Below are 22,603 nucleotides of genomic sequence, written 5' to 3'. Positions count from 1 at the left end.
AGAGAGAGAGAGAGAGAGAGAGAGAGAGAGAGAGAGAGAGAGAGAGATTAGGTTGTGCAGCATTTGCTTCAACAATTCCCACAAGAACTCTCAGCCTCTCATCCACATTCTTTCAAAGTCCTGCAACCTGAGTAGGGGAGGAGGGGATAGGATCAGCTTCAAGGTCTGAAGCCAGTGAGAGCAGCAGCCAGGGGTCTAAGGCCCCTAGTGCTTGGCCAATGCAACAAGTAAGTCAGGACTCTGAGCTCACACAGTGAGGTTGTTGGACAGCTCACAATGACTTTTCTAAAACATTGAGCCTGATCAGAAATCAGAGCCTTCTTCTGCTCCTTGGGTTGTACTCTAACTGAAAAGTTACAATTCCATCCCCTGAACTGGTCAGAAAGGGAATACTCAGGACCCAGTTTTCTCCCAGGACTGTTACAGTACAGAACCTCCCAGCATCCGAATCATAACCTGCTGAGTGCTACACCTACATACATTCCCCTTAGATTGATTTCAGACCATGATAGGGAGGGGACAGAGGCAGTGAACTGGACACATGCCTTGGAGAGGAAATATGTCCTTGCTGCATTTTAAGGTCAGAATAAGTTTCTTCTTCAAGGTCCCTTCTGCATCTTGATCACTGAGAGAAGGAATTCCAGTCTTCTGGAAGAGTTTGCTAGGAATCTTTATCTCTGTGTTCAAGGCATAAAATAACTCACCAGTCTGATCTGTCCTTCCAAAGCTGTCCCTAAGAGTTGGGTGTGGGAGTGGGAGTGAGTGGGAGTGGGTGTCTATGGATGCATGCATATGTGGATGCAGGTGTTTTGCGGGGATTATCAGAGCTGGAATTATAGGGATGGGGTTTACTGAGCTCATCTCCCCCAAGATTTGTAATTACCTTGTCACCTCAAAACAAAAGTCAACAGAAGAGATCTAAGATGCATTTGAAGAAAAAAACAACCCTTCATATCATGTAAAAATCTCCATCAGTGATTACAAGTGATTAATTAAAATCTCTAAAGGGAGCAAATCATGAAATTTGTGAGATAATTTTTCCCCTCTGCCTGATTACAGGAAAGGAGAGAATGAAGGCCTTTCTAGGTAACTAGAAAAAAGGAAATAATGATTTCTGAGTACTGATCTGTGAAGATCTCAATTCCTGCAATCTAAGTCTTTTGCTGACTTTTTCTTAAAAAATAATCATTGGTTGTGTTCTTACTAATAACATTTATACAGTGCGTTATTTTTTCCATGAATTTTGGAAAATATCATTTGATACTCAAAACAATCACATCAAATTATTATTATGTTACGTTATGCTATGCTATGTTATGTTACATTAAATTACATTATAGTATAGTATATATTATTGTTATCATAAAATGCTTTTATTTCCTATAAGTTAGAAATCTGTGTTCATATATATTTTAGGAGTTTGTTTAAAAGAAACTGGATGATTTATTGAGGGAATAATAGAATTATGTACATTTATTTGTGTTAGTGTATGTTTTTTCTTTCATTTATTATTTTGTTTCCAACATTGTAGACATTAGTAGGCAGCAGTGTTAAGTAGCTAACTGAATATAATTGAAGGTTGAACTGAACTAGAAGCATCAGAACTCTGCACAAGTCTATCTCCACTGTAGATAGATGTCTGAGAGAGTGGGAGAGTTTAAATGATGTGGTCTAGGATTTGGACATAATAAATGACTGAATTAATATTTGAACTAAGGTTTATTGACTTAAAGTAAAACCCTCTCTCCATTCTACCACCTGCCTGTCTGTTGAGTTTCTGAGACATATATATATATACATATATATATATATGTATATATATATATATTCATTCTTCCTTGAATTAGTCCTGTCTTTGCTAGGGCAAGTTTTATCTGATCCAAAAGGATGGATGGATGGGTATTGAAACTCTACCAGGATTTCATTTTTCTGATATAGGAAGCTCTGTGGATAAAAATAGCAATCATAGTGCTGATGCAGAAATGGAAAGTTGAAATAAAGTGTGAGTTAAGTTCAGATCAATAAATCTCGTGAATAAGTGGTTTCTAATGGATCATGGTGGCAGCAGAAGGAAGAATGTGTCTAGCATTAGTAGAGCAGGACTTGATTGATTAAAATTGGCACTTTTATTGGAAATTCTAGTCATTTCCACTGATCCTTAGGTATGGTAGAACATAATATGGAGTCATTGCCCCTGGGCAACAAGCAAGAAGGAAGGAAATGGGCAGTTTGCAAACTTACTTGAATTCAAGTAATTGCCATTTTTGCAATATGTATTTTCTAAGCTCGATTTTTCTTTACCTTTGTTCTCCTTCCTTATGATTTTACAAGAGAACACATCTCTCCATGCTCTACCAGTTGAAGATGTGAATCTCTTTCTACTTTGCTGCTGATTTTTAAAGTTTGTTACAACTTTGATATTAGTAAGTGTAAGGATTATTTTCCTCTTCATCAAGTTTCTGGACAGTCATGGTTAGAAACCTGATCTGATGTGAAAATTTGAGATCAGCCTTTAATTGGTGTTGTTCTCTTGCTTTCTCCTGTCTTTATTTTACTCTATTTTTCTAAGTAGAAGAAGAGAGATTGTCCTTCTTATAGTGTAAATTATTCTATGACCTCAATGCATTCTCTTTGACTTCTGATTGTTTGACTTTACTAATTTCCCTAATTCAGGTTAACAATCTATCCTAATTTATCTACTATATACTGCTACCTACTAACATCTTAAAACCAAAACAAAAAAGGAAAAAAAAAACATAAAATTATGAACACAAACACAGGGAATTAAATTTGTCCTACTATTCCCTCATGTAGAATCCCAACAAATTACAGAGTCTGTTCTAACAAAGAGACCAATTAAATTAGGGTGCATGTGTTCATGGTTTAATTTCTCTCAAGCTAGCTTGACATGCATTGCATGGGATTTCAGTCCCAAACTGGGCCACCCTAAGGGGGCCAGTTCAGAACTGTCTCCATTTGGGATTTGGGAGTTATATGCCCTTTAAAGTGTAGGTGTTCCCAATGGGTGCTAATCAACTCTGATTGGTCAGAAGACTGGGAGGTGGGCTATATTAAAATGAGGTCTTCAGTACCTGACTTAGGTCACTTGAAACCTTTTCAAGAGAGGCTGACATCATGTGCCATCATTCTACCTTCAGAGGAAATACTTGTTCTATCAGACCACTCCACTATCATGCCAGACAACTCCTAGTCTTGGTAAAACAAACTGTCTCAATATGAACCTGACCATATTAAATCAATTCAGGTCTAAATTGAAGTTTGACAAAGATAAGAAGATTCAATGCAATATCATCATTGATGTCCTTCTAAAGGAGAGACAGAATTTGGAAGCAGGAGGGGACTGGGGGGAAGCTGTGAGTCACCAAGACACTAATTACAAAGATTTAGAATTATTTGTTTACGCTCAATGGGTCATCCATTTTATTTTTCTTTAGAGCAAATTCCTTAAAAATATATTTACCTAGCTACCTACTCCTGTTCTTCGCTCCTTCCTATCTCATTCTCTCATAATTCTGCTTTTTCATTTCATTAATCACCTCACATGGCCCTTTATCATTTTACCAGTGATCTCTTAAAGCCAAAGGCTATTTCTCTTTTGTTATCCTTCTACACCTCTCTTAAACTTTTGATATAAGAGATGCTAAACAATCCATGCATTCAGGGATGAGAGCTTGATAACATTTTTCAAGGCTGCTCATCTGCCTTTGTTGTCTCTTACCTGTGCCTCCAAGCAGTTATAGCATATGTAGACATCACACTCAGGTGAAAACTACCTTGCAAATGAGTTAACCCAGGTTTATGGGAACAGAAAGGCCTCAAACCTATTAGTGAGTTAGAGAGATGTGTACTGCAAGTATATGAAGTCATCCTTCTAATGGAATACATAGATGAATACAATTTGTCTATGGAGGACCCTTGTGTCCAGTGCTGTGTTGCAGGAGTTAGATGACAGTAAGCTGGTGCTGTTAGAAGCTGTCAGGGTGTGATAGCTTAACAGATGTTTAACTGGGGTTCTAATGGTAATGTCTGGTGTGTACTAAGGTTCACTAGGGTTTTTTTTTTCATTCCCTGACACCACACAGAAGCACGCAGAGGTCAAGTTCTAGAGGATGCTTGCTGGCCTGAGCCTACTCCAAAGCCCTAGTGATCTCAAGCTCACTAAGAACTCATGGAAAAAGCTCAAAAATTGGTTTAAAATCATATAAGAGAGTTGGGAGGAAAAAAAGGGAGAAAATAAATGAGAGTGATGCAAGATAATTATGAAAAAATATCCAAAAGCTTGGAAAATTGCTTTAAAAGTACAATTGATCAGATAGAAAAGAAGATACAAAAATCCACTGAAGAAAACACCTCCTTAAAGAGCACAATTCAGGAAATGGGAAAGAAAGGACAAAAGCTAATTGAGGAAAACAACACCTTAAATGTTAAAATTGGAAAATGGAAGCTAATGACTCTGTGAGACATCATGAATCAATCAACAAATTCAAAAGAATGAAAAATGGAAGGAAATGTAAAATAGCTCATGGAAAAAATAACTCATCTGGAAAATAGATCCAGGAGAGACAATATCAGAATCATTGGACTACCTGAAAGCAATAATCAATAGGAGAACCTGGACAGCATCTTTCAAAAAATTGTCAAAGAAAACTACTTTGAGGTCCTCAAACCCCTGGGGTGAAATAGGCGTGAAAGAATCCACCAATCACCTCAGGAAAGAGACCCATAAACAAAAAAACCTAAGGAATATTATAGGCAAATTTCAGGACTATTAGGTCAAGGGAAAAATAGTGAGCATGAAGTGAGCATGAAGAAATAATTCAAATATCAGGGAGTCACAATCAGGTCACACAGGACCTGGTAGCTGAAACATTAAAGGATCAAAGGTCATGGAACATCATATTCCAGAAGGTAAAGGAGTTAAGACTACAACAAAGAATAATTTCCCAGCAAAATTAAACAATACATCAAGAGAAAAATGGTCATTCAATGAAACGGAAGAATTTTAAGCCTTCACAGGGAGAAGATCAGAACTAAACTAAAAATTTGACTTTCAGTATCAAGACCCAAGAGAATCATAAACAGGGAAGGAAGGGAAATACAAAAAGGATTCAATGGAACTAAACTGTTTACATCTATACATAAGAAGGTGATACTTGTAACTGTTAAGAACTAACAGTACATATAGAAGGAGTAAACATAGAGGATAAGGTATATTTGAAGGAATGACATAAAAATAAGGAATGAGAAAGAGGAGTAAAATGGGTGCAGAAGAAAAGGAGAGGTAGAATGGGGGAAATTATCTCACATGAAGAGTCAAGAAAGAACTATTCCAGTGGAGAGGAAGATGGGAGATTGGGTGATGGACAACTCTTGAACCTTACTCTCAGAAGCATTGTCTCAAAGGGAATAGCTTACACTATCAGATGAATGTAGAAATCTATCTTACCCAATAGGGAAGTGGGAGGAGAAGAGATAAGTAAAGGGGTGGGGATTGACCAAAGGGAAGACAGATCAGGGGAGATGGTAGACACAAGAAAAACAAGATGAGGTAAGAAAGGGTGAAAGGAAAGAGGACAAATTGGAGGAAGAATAGGATTGAGGGAAATACACAGGTAATATGATAATGGTGAATTTGAATGGGATGAACTCTCCCACAAAACAGAAGTGAATAGCGGGGAGGATCAAAAACCAGTATCCTATAATATATTGCTTATAAGAAGCACACTTGAAGCACAAACAGTTGCAGAGTAAAGGAAAACCTGAAAAAAATTTACATGAACTGATGCAAAATGACATGAGCAGAACCAGGAAAACACCATACACAGTATAAGCAACATCACGTGATGATCAACTATGAATGACTCAGCTTTTCTCAGCAACATAATGATCCAAGACAAGTACAAGAGACTCAGGAAGGAAAATGCTATCCATATTCAGACAAAGAACTGATTCACTCTGAATGCAGAGTGAAGCATATTTTTTCTTATTTTATTCTTTCTATTTTTTAAACTTTACTCTGTTTTTTATTCCACAATAATTATGAATATGGAAATATGTTCCCCATGCAAGCATATATATATAAACTCTATCAAATCCCCTATCGTTTTCTGAAGAGGAAAGGGGATGAATGGAAGGAGAAAATCTTGGAACTCAAAATCTTGTAAAAATGAATGCTAAAAATTTTCTTGATTTGTAATTGTGGGGAAAAATATACTATTTAAAAAAGAACTATTTCTTCAGCATTGACACTGTCTACAGTATAAATGTTTTCCAATCTAGCTATTTTTCCCAACTTATTTGTATGAAGAGTCAAAGGTCCTTCCTCAAGAAAGATTTTAAGAATAGATAAATAGAACAAAATAGATGATAAAACAAAAATGTGGTGACTCTACTGTCTTTATTTTTTCTGATCTTTATTATTTTGTTAGTTTACTTTCAGTTTACAAGATTCAGTTCCCCAGATCTTTGAGTTTCAAATTTTCTCCCCCTCCCTTCCTCCACCCCTCACCCATGGTGGCATACAATCAAGTAAAGGATATGAAAATAGTTTCACATTAGACATTAGTCAGGTTATAAAGAAGGATTGTATTGGATGGAATGAACAATGGGAAAGAGGAAACAAAACTAAACAAGAAATTAGAAAGAGAGCAGGTAATTTGCTTCAATCTGCCTTCAAAATCTGTCTTTTCTAGTTCTTTCTCTGAATGTAGACATCCTCTCAATCACGAGTCTTTTGGAGTTACTTATATCCCTGAGTTTCTGAGAAGAGTCCGGTCTATCAAAGTTGGTCATCACACATACATTGTATCTGTAATTGTGTACAAATTTTTCCTGGTGCTGCTCTTCTCACTCAGCATCAGTTCACATAAGCCTATCCAGCAAAATATGAAGTCCATCTGCTCTTTGTTTCTTATGGCACAATAGTATTCAATTACATTCATATACCATAACTTGTTTAGCCATTCCCCAATTAATGGGCATCCCCTTAATTTCCAATTATTGGCCACCACAAAAAGAGCTGCTAAAATATTTTAAACATATGGATCTTCATCCCTCTTCTATGATTTATTTGGTATACATCCCTAGAAGTGGTATTACTGGGTCAGAGGATATGAAATTACTTATAGCCCTTTGGGCATAGTTCCACATTGCTCTCCAGAATGATTGGATCAGTTCACAACTCAACCAGCAGTGTGTTAGTGTTCCATTTTTTCCAGCATTTATCATTTTCCTGTTTTGTCATCTTAGCCAATCCGACTGGTGAGATGTGGTACCTCAGAGATATTTTGATTTGCATTTCTCTAATCAATAATAATTTAGAGCATTTTTTCATATGCTTATAGATATTTTTAATTTCTTCCTCTGAGAACTGCCTGTTCATATCCTTTGACCATTTATTAATTGGGAAATGACTTGTATTCTTATAGATTTGACTCAATTTTCTGTATGTTTTAGAAATGAGGCCTTTATCAGAGACACGTTGTAAAAATTCTTTCACAATTTCCCACTTCCCTCTTAATCTTGGTTACATTGGCTTTTTTTGGACAGAAGCTTTTCAATTTCATGTAATCAAAGTTATCCATTTTGCATTTTATAATGCTCTCTAATTCTTGTTTGGTTATGAAGTCTTCCCCTCTCCATAAATCTAACAGGTAAACTATTCCTTGCTTTCCCATATAGCTTATAGTATCATCCTTTACACCTAGATCATGCACCTATTTAGACTTAATTTTGGTACATGGAGTTAGATAATGGTATATGCCCAATTTCTGCCATACTATATTGCAGTTTTTCCAGCAGTTTTTGTCAAATGGTTAGTTCTTATCCCCAAAACTGGGGTCTTTGGGTTTATTAAAGAGTAGATTATTATAGTCATTGATTGCTGAGTCTTGTGTACCCAATCTATTCCATTTATCCACTGCTCTATTCCTCAGCAGTACCAAGTAGTTTTGATAATTGCTGCTTTATAATACAGATTAAAATATGTTATAGCTAGGCCACCTTCCCTAGCATTTCTTTTCATTAATTCCCTTGATATTCTGGACTTTTTGTTCTCCCAAATGAATTTTGTTACCATTTTCTTCTAGTTCTATAAAGTAAATTTTTGGTAAATTGATTGGTATGGCACTAATATGTAATTTAAGTAAAATTGTCATTTTTATTATATTAGCTTTACCCAGCCATGGGCAATTGATGTTTTTCCAATTAGTTAGATCTGACTTTATTTATGTGAAAAGTGTTTTGTAGTTGTGTTCATATAAGTGCTGGGTTTCAGATTCCCAAATATTTTATAATGTCTACAGTAACTTTAAGTGGGATTTCTCTTTCTATCTCTTGCTGTTGGATTTCATTAGAAATATACAGGAATGCTGAGGATTTATGTTGGTTTATTTTATATACTGCAACTTTGCCAAATTTATTTATTGTGTCAAGTAGATTTTTACTTGATTCTTTAGGATTCTCTAAGTATATCATCATATCATCTGCATAGGGTGATAGCTTGGTCTCTTCTTTGCCTGATTTTTTTTATTCCTTTGATTTCTTTTTCTCTAATTGCTACTACTAACTTTCTAGTACCTGACTGAATAAGAGGGGTGATAGTGGACATCCTTTTTTCATGCCTGATCTTATTGGAAATGCTTCTAGCTTATCCCCATTACATATAATATTTGCTGATGGCTTTAAATAGACGCTACTTATTATTTTAAGGAAGGCCCCATTTATTCGTATAATTTCTAGTGTTTTTAGTAGGAATGGATGTCGTTCTTTGTCAAGAGCCTTTTCTGCATCTATTGAGATAATCATGTGGTTTCTGCTACTTTTATTGTTTATATGATCAATTATACTGATGGTTTTCCTAATATTAAACCATCTTTCCATTCCTGGAATAAATCCTACCTGATCAAAGTATATTATTCTTGTGATAAGTTGCTATAGTCTTTTTGCTAATATTTTATATAAAATTTTTGCATCTATATTCATGAGGGAGATTGGTCTATAATTTTCTTTCTCTGTTTAATCTCTTACTGATTTTGGTATCCGTATCATGTTTGTGTAAAAAAAAGAATTTGGTAAGACTCTTCTTCACTAATTTTCCTAAATAATTTGTAGAGTATTGGAATCAATTGTTCTTTAAATGTTTGATAGAATTCACTAGTAAATCTGTCTGGCCCTGGAGATTTTTTTCCTAGGGAGTTCACTGATGGCTTGTTCAATTTCTTTTTCTGAAATGGGGTTATTTAAGTAATTTACTTCCTCTTCAGTTGATCTGGGCAGCTTAAATTTTTCACTAAGTTTGTCAAATTTATGTGCATATAATTTGGCAAAATAATTCCTAATTATTGTTTTAGTTCCCTCTTCATTGGAGGTAGATTCACCCTTTTCCTTTTTGATACTCATAATTTGGTTTTCTTCTTCATTTTCTGTCATATTGGCTAAGGGTCTATCAATTTTATTGGTTTTTTTTATAAAACCAGCTCATAGTTTTATTTATTAATTCAATAATTTTTCTTAATTTCAATTTTATTAATCTCTCCTTTGGTTTTCATTATTTCTACTTTAGTATTTAATTCCAAATTTTCAATTTATTCTTTTTCTAGCTTTTTCAACTGTATGCCCAATTCATTGACCTCCCTTTTCTCTAATTTATTCATGTATGCACTCAGGGATATACAATGTCCCCTAAAAACTGACTTTGCTACATCCTACTTATTTTGGTACGTTGTCTCATTATTGTCATTCTCTTGAATGAAATTACTGATTGTTTCTATAATTTCTTGTTTGACCCATTCATCCTGTAGGATTAAATTGTTTAGTTTCCAATTAGTTTTAAGTCTGTCTTTCCCTGGCCCTTTATTACATGTGATTTTTATTGCATCATGATATGAGAATGATGCATTTAATATTTCTTTTTTTTGCATGGGGAAGGTAAGGTAATTGGGGTTAAGTGATTTGCCCAAGGTCACACAGCTAGTTTTGTGTTAACTGTCTGAGGCCAGATTTGAACTCAGGTCCTCATGATTTCAGAGTCCGTGCTCTATTCACTCTGCCACCTAGCCTCCCCACATTTAATATTTCTGCCTTTTTGCACTGAATGATGAGGTTTTTATGTCCTAGTACATGGTTAATTTTTGTGTATGTGCCATGTACCACTGAGAAGGTATATTCCTTTTTATCCCCATTAGGTTTTCTCCAGAGATCCATCATACCTACCCTCTCTAAAATTCCATTCACCTCCTTAACTTCTTTATTGTTTATTTTGAGGTTAGATTTATCAAGTTCAGAGAGGGGAAGATTAAGGTCCCCTACTAGTACACTTTTGCTATCTTTTTCTTCCTCTAATTTCCTTACCTTCTCCTCTTGTTATTTGGATGCTATACCACTTGGTGCATATATGTTAAATAATGATATTGCTTCATTTTCAATGGTGCCTTTAAGAGGGATATAGTTTCCTTCCTTATCTCTTTTAACTAGGTCAATTTTTGCTTTTGCTTTATCTGAGATAAGGATTGCTACCCCTGCTTTTTTTTTTACTTTAGCTGAGACATGATATATTTTACTCCAGCCTTTTACCTTTACCCTGTGTGTATACCTCTGTTTCAGATGTGTTTCTTGGAAACAGCATATTGTAGGATTATGGTTTTTAATCCATTCTACTGTCTGCCTTTTTTGGGGGGGAGACTTCATACCATTCATGTTCACAGTTATGATTACTTTCTGTCTCTTTCCTTCCATCCTATTCTCTCCCCTGTTTATGCTTTTATTTTTCTCCCCTTCTTCCTTCCCCTCCTTAAGAGTTTTCCTTTTGACCACCTTCTCCCTCAGTATTGCCTTCTTGTCAGCCCCCTTCCCTTTTCCTCCCCTTCCTCCTTAATTCTTCCTTCCCTTATAGCAACTCTCCCCCTTTCGTAGCCCTTCCCTCCTTCTACTGCCTGTAGGACATGCTAGATTTTTATACTTAATGTAGTATGTTATTTCTTCTTCGAACCAAGATTGACAGGAACCTATCTCATGCAAAACTCCTCTCCCTCCCCTCTTTCCCTTTATTGTGATATGTTTGTGTCTCTTCTTGATAGAGTCTTATCCTTATCTGGTTGTGTTATTCACTCTTTGCACCAGAACCATCGAGGGAAAAGCTCATATAATGCTCATCTACCTCCCTTCCTTCCCTCTACTATATTGTTTTTATGCCTCTTTGTGCGTCATAATTTACCCTTTTCTGCTTAATTCTTTCCTCTTCTTACATTGCAGTCCCTTTGTAGCCCTTAATAAAGTTTTTTATTGTCATTTTGTGTAATTTATACCCATACCCTCTATTTGTCTATAAACAGTTTGCTCTTATTATATAACAGTGTGTGTGTGTGTGTGTGTGTGTGTATTTTCCTTGTTTACCTTTCTATGTCTCTCTTGTGTCTCATAACTGGAGGTTGAATTTTCCATTGAGCTCTGGATTTTTCATCAGGAAGGACTGGAAATCTGTTATATTGTTGAATGACCATCTCCTTGCCTGGAAGAATATGTTCAGTTTTTCTGAGTAAGTGATCCTTGGTTGTAACCTGAGCTCTTTTGCCTTGTGAAAAATTGTATTCCATTTCCTCTGATCCTTCAGTGTAGAGGCTACCAAATTCTATGCAATCCTCACTGTGGTTCCTCAATATTTGAATTGTTTCTTTATGGCCACTTGTATTATTTTCTCCTTTACCTGGTAGTTCTGGAGTTTGACCACAACATTTCTGTGCACGTCTTTGGCCTGTTTGATGCCTCTATTATAGTTTTGTACATTAATGGGATTATAGGTTGATATTTGGAAGGACATTTAGAGACTACGTAGTACAAGATTGCTCTTTTGCATGTGAGGATAAGAAGGAGAAGTTAATTTACCTGCCCAAAGTCATTTTGATTTTCCTGATATTCCCAATTGCTAATTCAATGTTAAATCATTTTTCATTTGTTTCACATACATGTAATGTTGTAACATTGTGGAAGATTCTTCATGGCAGGGAGAGATTTTGAAATTTAGTGTCAAAACGGTAATTTTTTTTTCCTCCAGTGAATAACCACATATCAGATTTGTCACTCAGTTTAAACCATTAATGAAATTAATACCATTGCAATATATGAACAAGCGATGAACCACCTTCTATGTTATTAATAAGAGACTTGATCTAAAGCCTCAATTTTTTTTATTTTATCTTTCCTCTTTTCATCATTCAAGGTTGTTTTACTTGTAAACTCTTAAATTTTGATCTCCAGGCACTTAAAAAAAATTTTTGTATGCTTTTTCCTAGTGCGCAGCTGGGTCATATAGTGAATAGAGCACCAGACCTAGAGTAACAAATACCTCAATCAAAATCTATCCTCAAATACTTACTAGCTGTGTGACACTGGGAAAGTCATCTAAACTTATCTGTCTCCGTTTTCTTATCTTTAAAATGAGTTGGAGAAGGAAATAGCACACCACTCTAGTGCTTTTGCAAAAAAAAAAAAAAAAACCTGGGGTCACAGTCAGAAATAAGTGAACAATAAAATACCAAATGATCTTTACTAATAGTTTACAATGATGTCTGTTTTGGTTTTTTTGTTTGCCAATATCATTAAGATCCATTTCAACTAATACTAGCTTTCATTTTAGATATATAATTTTCATTGTACTAATATTATTTTTTCTATTCTTTGTAGTGTAATATAAATAAGTGCTGTGTTCCATGAAAAATGTTTTTCTTTTCAATAACTGTGGGAAAATATTTATTTTGATGTTAATTACCATTAAAATGCAGAAGGCATGGAAATTGAGAAACACTAAATTCAATGCCCTCTCTAATATATCCTTGTTATGCTTCCCTGAATAAGTAAAAACCACTCTCTTCAGATATACATATAAGTCCATATCATATCTGTATAACTACAAATGAATATACATGTATGTATGTATGTGTGTGTACCTATGTGGAAAAGGAAAGGGTGAAGAGAATAAACATTGATTAAGTGCCTACATGTGACAGGCACAATGCTAAGTGCTACTTACAAACGTCATTACATTTAATACTCAAAAAACAAACAATATAGGTATTACTATTATCCCCATGTTACTGTCAGTGAAAATAGCTATAGGTTGAGAGACATGACCAGAGTCATACAGTAAGTTTATGTAGGCAATTTTAAACATTCATCTTCCTATGTCCAGAACTTATAATCTATCCATTTTTCCACTAGCTCGTGTATAAAATGTTTATACATATATGTATATATGTGTATTTGTGTTTAAATGTTTGTATATACAAACTATTTTCTCCATTATTTCATTTTTAAATTGTATTTATTTGTCAAATAGATGTTGGGTTCTTTTCCCTTCTTTTTCAGACCTAGCTATTACAACTATATATAGCATTGTAGATAGTTATAAATAGATAATAAATAATATAGATATATAGATATATCTATGGATAAATACATATTTGTATGTGTCTGTGTATGTCTGTACATATGGGAATGTGTGTGTTTGTAGGTGTGTGTTCATGTATGACAGTAATTTGCCAAAAAATTATTTCTCAATTTTGAAGAATAATTAGATTTTTATACTAAATATTTGAGGCAGGTAGGTGGGTCAGGTGACAGCTTAAAATTAATTCTTCTGTTCATACATTTTTGTACTATTTTATGTTTTGCATTGACATACATTTGAAATTGCTGTAAAAAGGACTGGGGGAAGAATTGCCTCTCTAATTTTATTATGTCCTGATATGAGAAGCCAACTGACTCATCAGATTTCAATACATGATTGTGACAAATTGTTATTATTGGACCCAAACAGGCATAGGTAGTAGTTTTACATCTGTCTGCTGTCTTTAATGTCTCAGAAATGCTAAAATTTCTTAACAGGATTCTCTCTTCTTGCTGAAATTACTGACAGTAAAGATGAATTGAACATCCATTTCTTTAAGGATTCTATTTGGTTAATGGCATAACTAATTGGTAAGTTTCAGTCAATTTCTCTCAGCTAAAATGAATACTGGTCCTGAGGGTCTACAGTTTCCCTTTCCTCATAGACCCCAAAATATAGTTCAAAAGATAGTTGTGCCTTTAAGTTCAAGCATGAGTAGTTGGAATATAAAACCACTGGCATCATTCAGCAAGTGTTCCCAAAAAGCCATATGCTGGTGCCAGGGAGATTTTTCTTCTGGCTTCAATGCCCCTAACATATCCACCAAAGTTGAGTTAAAGTTTTCTAATTAGGGATCATCTTCCAGATAATAGGATGTGACCTTAAACTTCCAAATGCCTGCCAGAGCTAATATCTCTTTGAACATTGTACTTTGAAGTCTTTACTTTGTTATAAATAGATCCTGAAAGGAAGTTGATATACCAAGAAATCCTTTTCGCACCATACTATTGCAAAGATGAAGGGAGGCTTTTAGGTTTCTTGCTGGGTATGCTTTGGGCAAACTGAGAAGTGTGGTTCACTACCCCTGCCTGACACAACTCTCTTTTTTTCCTATATCTCTTTCCAGAAATAGGGAAACAATAAAGACAGGTTTCAAAAGTATGCAAATACGTATATTCTTTAAGTAATCAGCATGAACCAGTAGTATTTTTCTCTGCATAGAAAGTACAATAATCTACTTTTAAGTTATATTTATGGAGCTGTTTCACAATATTTTGTTTCTTACTAATTCTAGACCACTTTCCTGATGCATATGTCCAGTAACTTTATGTAGAGTTTTCATAGCCAAAGAGCGTCACGGCCTGGTTAGCACAAACTATTTCTTACTGCTAATTGTAGGACCAGAAACAGCCCAGAGCAGTACTCCACTACACATCGTCAATATGTTCCATTGCCTCAATAGTAAAGAGGCTCCCGAAGGCAGGTGTGATTGCTTTATACTCACCACCTCCCTTCTTTTCTGGTAATACATTAAATAGCCCTAAGTCAAACATTGCTTCTCTTCATCATTCATCCACAGACCACCAAGGCAAAGAATGTTGTTTCAATAAAACAGGATTCCCATATGATGCTGGCATATGGCCTTGTATGAAATTAGTACATCTTTATAGAGTTCAGTTAATTCCATAATATTTGGATTTTACCCACAAAGCTCATAGCTCTTGAAGATGTCACATTTATTCCAGTTTCTTATTTTGTTCTCTATCATAGATTCATCAGTATTAAACAAGTAAAACATGTTGTTGCTTCAGAGTCATTAGGAAGATTTGTTTTTTGTAAAATTTAAACTGCTGTGAAAATGCACCCATTATTATTCATTAATTCAACTGTGTTTCATTCTGGGACCTTACATAGCACTGTTTGCATCCCTCCTCAGTTCTTTACTTGCTACACTGGACATTTTAATAATTGGTTGATTTTTCCTTCGTTTCTTTAACTTTTGATCTCTCAGAGAGGATGATTGTTTTTTGCTGTAGAATTTTTACTTAACACATTGCTTTGCACAGAAAAAGATCTTAAGGGGGAAAAAGCCACTATCAAGAATCCCTGTGACCAGGGCAAGGGTCACAAAATATGTGTGAGAAATACAAACAGATGATTCAGGGATGGATGGATGGATGGATGGATGGATGGATGGATGGATGGAGAGAGAGAGAGAGAGAGAGAGAGAGAGAGAAGGAGGCAGGGAGGGAGGGAGAGGGATGGAGGGAGGGAGAGAGAGAGAATATTCTGAAACCTTTTGACTGAGAGATCCTGAGCAAAATATTTAACAGACCAACAGCACATTGAGTTCTCTACCAGGAAATTGTGGAAGTATTGTTAAGCTATAAAAGAATTGGAAAAGAAAAGAAGCTTGTTTACTTTCAAAAAATATCCTAAGTTTGGAGCAAAAATGAGTACACATAGGTACTATATAAAGTTTAAATTTTCTGGCTATTAAAAAGTCATAAAGTGTTTTTATACACCCTAAATATCAGCATGAGGTGGCAAAGCCTCCACCTCCATGCCTTGGTTAGCAAAATAAATTTACTGACCTAGAGGAAAGATACATGCAATATTTGAGCAAATGGAATTCTTCAAAAATTTTGTACAATGGTTTCTGGATTAAGATTCTCTTCCTAATGACGTGATTTAAATTTCATGTGACAAATATTAAAAATCAGCAAAATAAACTACAAAATCTCATTTAGTATTAATATGCAATATAATGAAGGAGACGCTTTGCATACATATGTTTATGACACCTGTTCCTAATTTTAAAGTATAGAAATTTAGATGAGTAGAGAAAAGAGTTTTGAATCATTTTATAGGTCCATGTATGATCTAGGTTGGAACCTTGGATTTTGTTCAGTGTTACTTTGCATTTTGTTTTCTTTTCATACAAAAAAAGAGAAATGAAAAGTAAGGAACTTGCTACTAACCACAAAAAAGTAAGTGATATGATAAGAATTGTCACCCTGGTTCATTGACTCAAAATTAGTATCCTTCCTAATTTTTTTCCCATGGGACATGGCTAGAAATCCTGCATATAATCTCAAATTTCCTTTTACATGTTGGTTCTCTCTCTCTCTCTCTCTCTCTCTCTCTTTCTCTCCCTCTCTCTCCCTCCCTCTCTCTCCCCCTCTCTCCCTCCCTTTCTCATTCCACAACCATCACTTCTCATCATTTATTTTATCAAATGTGGGTAGACTTGTAATATATTTGATGGGGAAGGAATCACACTTCCTTAAAAGAAATCTTATTTTTAAGAAATAAAATATAACAAAAATTAATGGTTGTTAGCTAGACCAAAAGAAGCAGCAAGACACAGTGGGTGGGTCTGGGGATTTCTTCATAAGGAAACAGAACATTTAAAATTTCCTTCAGATACTCAATCTCTGTGTAACCCTGTAACACTTCTCTGACCATTGGTTCATTCAAGTATAATAAAAGTGCTTGGAAAGTGGTGACATTTGAGTTGTTTTTCTTCTACAAAGGATGAAATCAGAGCTTGGAACTGTTACCAACCTTTAGTGAACATTTCCCTTTCTTCTATTGACCACAAAATTTCTTGTTGTTCTGAACAGAATAACCTATGCGTAAAAACAAAATTATCATTTTCTGATTCATTGAAATGTAATTCTTGCTTCTCATATAATTTTTCAGAAATAAATATTTGAACAGATATTTAGAAGTTTTTTTTTAGATTGAAAACCCCATGGCTTTATGTTTTAATATGTTTGTTCTTGAAATTTGAAGACAAAGAATTTTTCATCCTTTTGAAAGCATTAAAACAATTTGGAATATGGGAATCACTGCTGATATAAAGAAAGGGACTAATTGTTGGGTAACACAAGGAAAAAACAACAGAAACATGTACCATCCAGGGGTTTGTGTCTTTAGAATTATCCATCATAAGAATAAAGAAGGAGCTGAATGAATAGAAGCACACAAAGATGCTCATGAGAAACAGAATGACTTTGGTGGCTTTAATCTCTGGGGAAGAACTGGGGCTAACACTGGCCTTATGGATGTGTTGGACTTGCCAGTGATGTTTGTACAAAACAACCACCATGTAACCGCTGGTAATGGCCATGAGTCCCACAAATGCCGCATCATAAAAAGACTTCCAGATTATAAGTTTTGAGGTAGTGATGACATACATGTCCACAGAACAAAGCCCAAGGTTTGTACTCAGACCATGTTTGTGCTGTTCCTAGTGGCAGTCACATACAGAGGCACAATTCCATCTATCAACACATTGAGTACCCATATGAAAATACAGAATGCAGCAATATCCTTTGGGGATCTGACTTTGAGCTTCACCCAAATAAGTCTGCCAGAACAGATGGTAATGGCCTGGAAGACACTAAGAAGGCAGGTAGTGCAAAGAGAATTGTCCCGGACCACTCTTTGAATATAAAGTATTATTTTACATTTAATGTCACTCAGGAACATTTTCTGAATGCAAGAATGGATTGTCCATGGAACTCCCCTCAAGAGAATCATTATAATATTGGAAAAGGCCAAATTAATAAAGATCAGTTCAATGGATCTTATCTTTTGATCAGTGATTATATTAAAGCCAAATAAGCAAAGGAGTAAACCATTCCCAAATGTTCCAATTATAATCTGAAGCATATAGAAAGCACACAGGATACCATCATAGAATGCATTGCTTATTGTCTTGTGTAGAAAAATGGTAGTCAAATCTGAAGTTACCTGGGAATGAAAAGAAAGGATTCTGTCAGAGAAAAGTAATATGAAATCAGATTCCAAACTCTGCTCGCCATTCAGACAAGCTTCAGTCATCCTTGTGTGTTATATTAATGTAGAATTTTAGAAAATACTTTTCTCATTCCAGTTTTTTTAGGTTAAGTGTAGAAATATTCCAATCCTTTGACATTAAAATGTTTACATTTATAAGTAGGAACTATGTCATTTTATTATGACTGATTGTTTTTCTTTGTTATCTTTGTGTATATACAGTGAATTTTAAGAAGGACATGATATTTTAATGATTTTCTAGAGAGTGAAGATAGAGGTCTTGAAGAGTTTACAGAAAAAAAAGAGGATGGATGGTTTAAGAAAATGGAAATGTTTTCCCTTGGGAGAGGAGACTATAGAGAACCTACACAGAAAAAAATGAGTGAAGGTCCTTAATACAAACAAAATTTACATTTCATTTGAAAGATGAAAATTTTGTTGAGTAAATCAAATGATAAATACTCCTTGTTAAATTGGGGACATTTTAGAGAATCTTAGAAAATATTCAAGTATGAATAGCTCATACATGGAATTTTTTTTCCTTTTTGAGGCCAAAGTCAGAAAAAGAGAAATATGTGGAACAGAAGAGAAACATATTGAAGCTTTTCTAAATTGCTAAAAGTCCTAAAAATTTTCAAATGGATTGCGCTGCCCTGAAATGTAATGTATTGCTTTTTACCAGAGACCTGCATTTAAAACTTGAATGACTATTTATAAGGAATATTGTAGGCAAGATTCTTTTATAGATAAATATTGGCATGGAACTTTCTTCTATTTTTGAAAGACTTTAATTCTTAGATTTCCCACCCATTCCTTATATAATCTGTTAAAATATATATTACCACAATAATTAATAATGTTAAGCCCTTTTGTGTCTTAAAGACCATCTGAAAATATTTTAAGGAATCCAGTTCCCTATCATTCTACTGTTAATTTTGGATGTAGGTATGATAAAAGGATCAGGAAACATCAAGGTCATTGCAGCAGGGATGCTGCCTGACCTGCATTTACTTCGGCTAGATATAATAAATGAGAAGCCATTCTTTACAGATTCTGTAGTTCTTAATCTGTGTTCATGGCATTTCCTCAGACCACTTGGAGTGACAAAGAGAAGACAATTAATTTCAGGTGTAGGTTTTTCCAAGCTCATATGTCCTATTACTTTAAGGATTCTAACCATATAAGGGTTTCATGTAAAATCATTACCAACAGAGTACAAAGGATTAGCATGATATACTGGTGCTACCAGGGCCTGGATAGACATACATGCGATGAATGTAAATTCACCTAGGAAAGGCTAAATTTCAAATTATCAGTATCAAGAAAGGCAAATTGGGCAAAAAAATGGAGGTCATTGTGGTTTCCTGAAAATAACAATAATTACCTCAACTTGACTGAAATCACGTCCAATTCTATTCAATAATTCCAAGATCAAGGTAAATTCAGAAAACAGATTCGTTTAAAACTATTGCAAATTTTGTTCAAATGAAGATACATCTATCAAGTACATTTAATAAGTGAAATAGCTTTTGGTTTAGAGGAATCTCATGTTCAAAGAAAAGTTTGCCAAGGACAGCTAGCGCCTCTTAACCAGGCCTTGTCCCTTATATGATAACCCTAAACACCCTGTTTTTCCTCCTGAAAGTATAAACACTTTTCTGTAAGTTCTCTGGGTGGGCTTCTATTTCCTCAGATACATGAGTGACTAGTCCCTTGATACCCTCTTTATGACTTTTTATTTCACTTGATTTTGATTTATTTTAGGACTAATACTCCTTTCATTGCCTTAGAAATTGGCTTGAGAATCTTTAAATAAAAAGAGCAGTAGCAAGAGGAGAGAAGAGTTATCATCATGTCTCCATATACGAAAGGCCAATTTTCATATCCTCCTTTATATGAAGATTGCACTCAGCACACAACAGGACTTCTTTGCCATACAGGATGTGCGCCCCATTTCTGTCACATGAATTCCTGAGATGCCTTGTTTTTCCCTCAAAAGATATGTGACCAATTATTTCACATTTACCTATAGTGCTTTAAACACTGAAGTCTACTCCATACAAATTGGATGGAATAATTTTCTAAGAAAGACAACTAAGAAAGCCTCCAGCCCTCAATATTTTATAACCCAGTTTCCTGTGCTCCAGACTTAGAGGAGATGGCAGGGTAAACTTCCAAACTCCGTTGCAACTTTACTCTAAAATGCAATGGACAAGACCACAACAATATTCTAAAAAGTGTGTATGGGGCTTTCTCACTGGCTCTCTCTCCTTTTCCCTTCCCTAACCAAGAATATAGCCCCCTATATGCTTCCAGTCAAGGTTTAAAGAAAAGCTGAGAAAACTCTTACAAGAGTCACTTACCTAGCTTGTTCATCATTGTTGTTATTGTTTGTCCAATTGAGAATGGAGGCGATCAGGGATAGGTGACTCACCCAAGGTCACACAACTAGTAAGTATCAAGTGTCTGAGGCCAGATTTTAACTAATGTCCTCCTGAATCAAGGGCCAGGATTCATTGCACCACCTAACCGCCCATCTATCACATGCATAGTTTTATGCCAGCTTCTCCTTTCTACTCTATTGTCCACTATTTTCCCTAAGAGCAATCTTGGTTTATGTGAATTGTTTAATAACATGCTCTCTGTTCTGTAAAGAACCGGGGGAACAATTGAGCCCATAGTCCTGTCTCTGCCAAGGAGTCGTTCAATTTTGAAGCTATTGCTATAAGGATACTTGCCTCAGTAGCCTCTATTATCATTAAAATTAGGAGCCAGGTGCTGACAAAAATGAAATGATCTCTCCCAGCAGCACAGACAGCATAGAGCAGAGTCAGAATCGGTAATTTCACCATGAATCGTGAGCAACCATAGCATTTGAGGCTGAAAGAGTCTTGGCTTTGCCCAATTTGTAAAATGTGATTTTTAAAATAGACATTAAATCTAAGGTTCCCCATGATTATAAGAGTGGCAGAAGTAAAGATGATTGAAAAGAGGAAGGAAAATCCAGAGGCAAAGTATGTAGGAAACAGAAATGAGTGGTCAAAGACTGGGCACAGAAAGCAATTCCCACTTTCCCAATCAAAACTACACTGGAATCAAACAGGCATGAAGGCCACCCCAGAAGCAGAATAGGGCCGTAAGAATGAGGCCTGCCATGGAAGACAGAGAACACATGCATTCAAATCCCCATAGACCAAGACTTTCTGGGACTTTAAAAGATGAACCAAGTCTCTCTGAGCCTCAGTTCTCTCACCAATGTAATAAGGCCTTTGGATCAACTACTCTGACTTCTCTGCTCTGAATCTCTGAGTGTATATGACAGGCACAGGGAGAGAGAGAGATTAGACCATGGAGCATTTGCTTCAAAAATCCTCACAGGAACTCTCAACCTGTCATCCACATTCTTTCAAAGCCCTTTAGCCTAAGTGGGGGTGGAGGGGCAGGCTCAGACTGCAGGGCCTGAAGCCAATGAGAGCAGCAGCCAGGGCCCCATAATGTTCTGTTAAGGCAGCAAGTGAGTCAGGACTCTGAGATTGTACAGTGAGGTTGTTGGACAGCTCACAGTGACTTTTCTAACACCTTGAACCTGAATCAAAGATCAGAGCCTTCTGCTGCTCCTTGCTTTGAATTCAGACTGAAAAGTTACAGTTCTGTCCCCTGATCTAGTCAGAAAGGGAATAATAGCACCTGATTTTCACCCCCCAGGACTGTTAGAATGCAGAATCTCCTAGCATATGAATCATAACCTACTAATTGCTGCACCTGCACACACTCCCCTTAGCCTGGCTGGGGACCTTAATAGGGAGGCGACAGAGGTAGAGACATTATACAAGTACCTAGGACAAGAAATATGTCCTCACTGCAATTTATGGACAGAATAATACCCACTGAGACTTCTTACACACAGTGCCTTCTGTATTTAAAGCACCCAAAGAAGGGATTCCATTCTCCTAGAAGAGATTTCAAGGAATCTTTGTCTCTGTGTTGGAGTAATAAAATCGCTCACCAGTCTCATCTGTTCTGCTGAAACTGTGGCTAAAGTTGGGTATGGATGTGAGAGTGGCTGTGTATGGCTGCATGCATGAGTGTATATATGTGTTTTGTGGGGATGGTAAGGACTGGAGTTATAGGGATGGGGTTTACTGAGTTTATCTCCCCCAAGAACCGTAATTAGCCTGTCACCTCAAAAACACAAGGTAGCACAAGGGATCTAAGATGTGTCATAAGAGGAAACAACCTTTTCTCATAAGTTAAAACTACCATGAGCAATTACAAGTGATGAATTAGAATCTCTAAACAAGCACCTCTTAACATGTGGAAGAGACCATTGTTTTCCCCCTCTCGATAACATGAAAGGAAGGAATAAAGACCTCTTATGGTCCTAGGAATAAAGTA

At 35.7% G+C, this 22,603-nt stretch overlaps 1 pseudogene; it reads right to left on the bottom strand.

Annotated features, from left to right (window-relative positions):
- Positions 1 to 17,165: 17,165 nt before the first annotated feature.
- Positions 17,166 to 18,129, bottom strand: LOC138163294 (vomeronasal type-1 receptor 4-like; annotated as a pseudogene).
- Positions 18,130 to 22,603: the final 4,474 nt, after the last annotated feature.

The sequence above is a fragment of the Petaurus breviceps genome, unplaced genomic scaffold (genome assembly GCF_028583685.1).
Source record: "Petaurus breviceps papuanus isolate PSGF00001 unplaced genomic scaffold, PetGlider_PUasm1.0 188, whole genome shotgun sequence".
Taxonomy (NCBI): domain Eukaryota; kingdom Metazoa; phylum Chordata; class Mammalia; order Diprotodontia; family Petauridae; genus Petaurus; species Petaurus breviceps.
Note: the sequence above shows the minus strand (reverse complement) of the source record. Positions and strands in the feature narration are given on the sequence as shown.